Below are 7033 nucleotides of genomic sequence, written 5' to 3'. Positions count from 1 at the left end.
TTAGGTCTTGTCTCATTGTTTTGGTCAGTTTCTATAAATTATCCTAGAAAACCATATGCATGACCTTATGAATCTAAAATCTATCACCTAGCACTCCATAAATCCCAAACTACAGAGCTCCAAGTCACCCACAACCCTATTTACTCTTAAACCCTAGTTTTTAGGCTAATTTTAGGCCTCTAGACTATTTTCCATAAAATGTCTCCTAGAAGTCTTCAAAATTCAAGCCAAACCTTCCAAAAACTTGTTACTTCAAGAGAACATCCTAGGACTTCTAACCATACCATTATTTTTTCCATGCCAAATCATGGGTGTGCTTTGCAAACACATCTTCTTGTTGTCTTGACTCACCTACTCCAAGAAGTCAACCTAGGGCATCACTCCACAACTAGAAGATTAGTTGCAAAAAAAAGCAAAAAAAAAAATGTACAAGGTCTAGCCTATAAACCCAGGTTGGTTTCATACATTTTCAATCATGGATGATCAGGTTAGAGCCATTTTTGTGTGCAAGAAGATCATAGTCTAGTCACCGAGAAACCCTAGTAACTTTCCAACCCTATAACTTGAAATCATAATTGAGTGTGAAAAAGAAATATAAGACACAACTCTACAATTCCATGAAGTCAGATCATGCATCCTAGTCCATACACAACCATATGTAAGAGTACAAAAACTTAACAAATACACGAAAAAACTCTGGAAAAGTTCGTACAATATGCTCCCATGTGCGGTCTACAACTATAATTCATTCTAGCCTTGAAAAAAATTCATCCCATGCTAAAATACCTGAGCATGGATGGTTACAATTTCCCAATCCTTCATTTGAAACTTTGTTGCAAAAATTGCAAAATTTGCTCAGGCAACTTTTCAGCAAGTTTACAACTTTTGAGCAACTTTGCTCTTTTGCATGTTTTAAGAAAATAGATGTCTTTAGACCTATTATAGGACCTTAGTTAGGACCCTTAGGAACATATAAGGGGAAAATTATCCTAGTTTCTCAATCTTAGCAACTTTTTACCCATTTGACAATATTTGACAACTTTTGGACCTTATGAGAAATTTCTATTTTGTACAAACAAACAACTACAATTTTGAATCCAAGGACCATCAGATCTTATTAGAATCACACAAGACACTTAACTAATACCCAAAAAACTTCATAAAACCAAAAATGGAGGTGGATCTACACCATACTCCCTTGGGACAAAGAACTCAAGTCGATTGAGTTAGAAGGTCTTGATCAATGGTGACCCCATGCTTCAAAATATCCACTTCAGTCATCCAAGTGGCTTCAACATTTGACAATCCTCTCCATTTGATCAAATAGGTTTTTCAGGTACCGTTACTAGTCTTCTTAATCATCTTGGAGTCCACTATATTGTCCAACAACAAAGGATGGGGAGTAGGCAAATCTCTGACCCAATCATCATCTCCTAATTTTGAAAAAGTGTTGACCAGTATTAGAAGGAAGACCTTTATAAGGAAATAGATCAAACACATTGAAAATGGGTGACATAAAAAATCAAGAGGAAGTTCTACTTCATATGCATTATTCCCAAATTTATGCAAGATCTTTAATGGTCCTATCTTCTTCATTAGTAGCTTGTGTTGACATATCAGTCAAGTTTGTTATTAGTGACACACACTTATTTAGATTCTGTATGGCTACCAAGCTCATTGATTAGTTTACAATGTTTTCCATGTGGCCACCAAGCTTCTATAGTGGCTACTGAGTCCTTTGGACCAACTCTAATGATTATTGAGCATTACAGTGTCTACTATGTTCTCAATGTTAACCAAGCCACTCCATGGTAACCAAGTGATTCAGTGTTTTCCAAGTTGTACAGTATCTATCGAGTCACCAGTGTAGACCAAGTTCAAGACTAATTGAAAGTGATTAGTATAGACCTAGCTTCTATGTCTATGAAGAGCATAATGATGCCTAGCAGTGACAGTGGATGCCGAGTATCAGAACCTCACCGAATTAGTCTTTAGAACCCAAGTATCTTCATGTGGGCTGACTTTGTAATATTTGTGTTAACTTGTCATGGTTGACTTTTTAATTTTGTAAATTGGATTGGTATATATATGTGTTGTACTGTATCATATCCAATGGAATGGAAAGTAATGAATGTGTAATGCAAGTGCAAGAATGTGAATATGAAATGAATGCATCAAATAAAGAATTGTAAAGGCCATATCAATACAAGGAGCAACAATGACAAATCTATCATAGAAAGGTGATCAGTACACTAAAGATTCTCTATCAGAAAACTCAGTTGCATACCAGAGATCTACTATTTCATCCTAATAGGTGAACCAGTCAAAATCCTTTAACAAGGTAGACTTAACAATCTTTTTAAAATCTCTTTATCGATTGCATACTTCATTGTATGTTTGTAAATCCTCTCACAAGGTGGACCTACTAGTCCTATTAGCTCCTAATAGGGAAAATCATCAGAAGTGATCAATGTAAGCCTTAACAGACCAACTTTATGTTGTAGTACTAAAGTTTGTGGCTATCATCCCCACCCTAGTTTTACTTTCTATTTGGAAGATTTCTGGATCACCAAAATTTTGTGTTCAAGTGTTGTGAATGCTTTTATATTTTTAGTTTCTCATGCATGGAATTAGATTAGATGTGATGAATTAAATGCTAAATGTTTTATTGAATTAAGAATTGAAATTGGTAGAAGTGTTAGAAGTTACTGATCTTTTAGAAGTTACTAATTCATACCCCTCCCCTCTCAGTAACTTAGCATAGTCTTGAATATTTCCAACAACTTGATTGGCTTTCCTTTTGGAAATATCTTCTTCCCAAGGTAAGCAAGTACCAAATCCCATACCTTAAATTGTAAATGACTCCTTGTCTTATCTGCTCTAGTTTTTTACTTCTCCACTTGGTGTTGTAAATTCTTCCTAAACTATTCATGAAGTTCCTTCATGTACTCTGGAAAGCATTCTCCTTGAGAACTCCTTTTGTACTGTAAGATGAGGTCTCTTAACTCTAGGAATCCTCTTGGAGTAACCCCATAAACTACCTCAAATGGTCTCTTTCCAATGCTCCTATTAATGGAGTCATTATAGGCATATTCTACATGTCCTATAATGTGGTCTCATGACTATCCATGCTACTTAGTTAAACACCTTAATAGGTTACCTAGGGACCTATTTACAACCTCAATTTTTCCATCTGATTGAGGGTGATAGGTTGAAGATAAAGAAAATTTTGTTCCCAACATTTTGCAAAGGTTTCTCTAGAAGTGGATCACAAGATTACTATCCCTATCACTCACTATGTTGAGGGGCAATCCATGGAATCTTACTATGTCTCTGAAGAAAAGTCCTGCATTGTGTGAAGCATCACTGCTTTGCCACAAGAAATGAAGTGTGCCATCTTGCTAAACCTATCCACCACTATAAATAAACTATCATGTCCTCTTCGTATCTTAGGTAGTCCCAAAAAAAGATCCATGCTTAGGAACTCCCAAGGTGTCTATGGTTGGATAGAGGCTGATACAATCCAGTATTGCCACTATGTCCCTTGGCTCTTTGGCATATCTAAATAATGCTCCACAAATTTTCTTACATCCAATTGTAATTTAGGCCAATAATAGTGCCTATTCACTTGCTTAAGTGTCTTTTCCACTCCAAAGTGGCATCCCAAGCTTCCTTGGTGTTTCTCTTTGATTATATTCTACTTCATGGAACTTTGGGGTATACACAACAAGTGTCCTTTGAACAATAGTCCCTCTTGCAACATGTAATTAGTGAAATCCACTTTAAAGCCCTATTTGAACTTCTCACATGCTTCATAGATATATTTGAAATATTTGTCTTCCTTGTAGAGATCTTTAAGGTCATTCATTCTAATAGTTTGTAACTATATTTCTTGAATAACCAACACTCTCTTACTTAGTGCATCTACAACTTCTTGCTAACACCCTTATTGTTTTTTATGAAAAAGTTTTATGCTTGTAGATAATCTACCCATTTTAGGTGTGTTTGGTTCAGCTTTTCTTGTCCATTCAAGAAGCTAAGGGCATGATTGTCTATGTAGACTACAAATTCCTTTGGTAGGAGATAATGCCTCTACTTTTTCAGTTCTTGGACCATTGCATACAACTTCAAATCATAGGTGGAGTACTTTTTCTTGGCTTCATTAAACTTCTCTAAGAAGAATGCCATAGGGTGTCTCTCTTTACTCAACACTACCCCAATGGATAGCTTGATGAAATCACACTCCACTAAAAATAACTTATTGAAGTTAGGATACCTAAGAGTAGGTAGCTCTACTATATTTTTCTTGAGCATGTCAAAACTTTTACCTGCTACCTCTATCCACTTGAACCGACATTTAACTCCTCCTTTAATGGTGTTTAAGATTGGTTCACACACATGACTAAATTTATTCCTCACAAAATTCCTATAGTAAGAGGATAGTCCATGAAAAATTGTCACATCCCCTATGGATCTAGGTGGTGGCCATTTCAATATAGTCTTGACCTTATCAGGATCCATCTTTATACATCCATTAGAAACAACAAATCCAAGATAGACTAGTTTAGTTTTTAAAAACTTACATTTGTCTTGGCTAATCATCAAATTTTCATGTTGTAGCCTCCTCAAGACCATCTCCAAATGACTCATGTGCTCATCCTTAGACCTGCTAAAAATCAAAGTATCATCTAGATAAATAATTACAAATTTACCTATGAAATCTACTAGCACTTCATTCATGAGCCTCATGAATGTGTTAGGTGCATTTGTAAAGCCAAAGGGCATTACAAGCCACTCATACAACCCTTCATTTATCTTGAATTTTGTTTTCCATTCATCATCAGGTCTAACTCTGATTTGATGATACCCTAATTTCAAATCTACCTTGGAGAAGTAAAAAGAACCTCCCAAATTATCCAACAAATCCTCAATTTTGGGCATGAGAATTTTGTATTTGATTCTTATCTTTTTGATAGTCCTAGAGTTAGTACACATTCTCCATTTTCCATCTTTCTTAGGTGCAAGGATAATGGGCATAGCACAAGGACTTAAGATCTTCCTTATAAAGCCTTTCTCTAGCAAATCTTGTATTTGTTTAACAATTTTTGCATTCTTCCTTTGAGTCATTTTATATGCTACCTTGTTAGGTAGATTAACTCTTGGTATTAGGTCTATATAATGACTCACATCCCTTATAGGTGGCAAGGCATTTGGTAGTCCATTATCTATACCTCATGATACCTTTCCAATAATTGTTGCACATCTTGACCTTGTCCTTTATCTCTTCTCTAGGCTTGACTATCACTGCACAAAAAAATCCCTTTTCCTTCTTCATGACCTTAAGTGATGTAGGGCCACACCACCCTTACTCACTCACAATCAAGAAAGCAACAATATGGAGACCAAAAAAATGCTTCACAAGAAATTTTATTATACTTGAAGATCCTTACAACACCCACAAGATGATATCAAGCTTCTCCTTGAGCTTCTCCTTCCACAACTTCTACTTCTCAAGTTTCTACTCCTCGAGCTTGATTACAAATGATAATAAGCCTTGCTTAAATAGGCACTTCTAACCTAAGACATTACAAACACAACCAATGTGGGATAAAAGGTAAATACAACTACCTTTAAATAAATATTAAATTTCCACCCAAATACAACTAAGCACCCAACAAATATTAAATGCATGATTTATCCAAAACCTTCTAGAATTTCCACCTAGACACCTCGATTAATGGTATGACAACTATTTTCCTAATTTTCTATTTACGCCACCTACGCACCTTGAAAATAGAAATTCCTCTTTTCCCTTTTTTCCTATTTTTTATTTTTAATTATTTTTCTTCCTATTTTCGTCACTTTGTCTCTCCTCCAGATTTTTTTTTTTTTTTTCCCAATAATTTTTCCATGCAAGATGCTCCTGCATCAGACTCCCCCGATAGATAGAAAAGTGTGTCCCACACTTTGACGCCAAAAGAAAAATCTACCACCATCTTCATCTTCACCAAAGGCTTCCACCTCAATAGGGACAACAAAACCACCATGCAAATCCTCCACACTAGCATCTCAACCATCCAATGCTCATTCCCAGAAACAAACTAAACATAATGCTTCAACAGAAAACTCTCATCTACATCAGCAACTAGTGAATTCACACCCATAGAAACAAACCCCACATCAACAACCACATGTAGATCTCCATTAACACATGCCAAACTCTCAACACCAGCAACCTCATTGCTCACAACAAGATGCTCTGCAATACATAACTCACCTCCAACAATCAGATCATTCACGACCGAGTGCTCTACAACGTACAAGTCACCACCAACATCAACTAGATCATCCATGACCAAATTCTCTACAGTCTCCATGTCAGACTCAACCAACTGATCATGAAAACCAACCTCTGTCCCAACATCAACAACATTAGGAATATCTTCAGCAACAACCTCTAGTTGCTCTACAGGTTCTGCATCAGACTCCACAATTTGATCAACAAAACCATCCTCTTCCACCTTGACCTTCTTAGCTTGATTAGCCAATCTAGCATCCAACCGAGAAATCATCTTAGAAAACTTCCTCTCCACTATATCATGGATTTTGGCAATCATCTTAGGGTCCAATCCTCTTGGAGGCATCTTCCAAAAATTTAACAAACCCTAAACAAATCCACCAATCTAAAAGATCAATCAGCAACAAGATCAACCTTCTTTGCAAATCCTGGTGTAAACTGCCTCACGTTCGGTGATCTGTCCACACACTCAGGAACTCCCGCTCTGATACCACTTGATAGAGGGCCACACCACCCTTACTCACTCACAATCAAGAAAGCAACAATATGGAGACCAAAAAAATGCTTCACAAGAAATTTTAATATACTTGAAGATCCTTACAACACCCACAAGATGATATCAAGCTTCTCCTTGAGCTTTTCCTTCCACAACTTCTACTTCTCAAGTTTCTACTCCTCGAGCTTGATTACAAATGATAATAAGCCTTGCTTAAATAGGCACTTCTAACCTAAGAC

This window comes from Cupressus sempervirens, chromosome 2 (assembly GCF_028749045.1).
Source record: "Cupressus sempervirens isolate cs-2001-9-10 chromosome 2, ASM2874904v1, whole genome shotgun sequence".
NCBI classification, from domain to species: Eukaryota; Viridiplantae; Streptophyta; class Pinopsida; order Cupressales; family Cupressaceae; genus Cupressus; species Cupressus sempervirens.
This window is presented reverse-complemented; position numbering follows the sequence as displayed.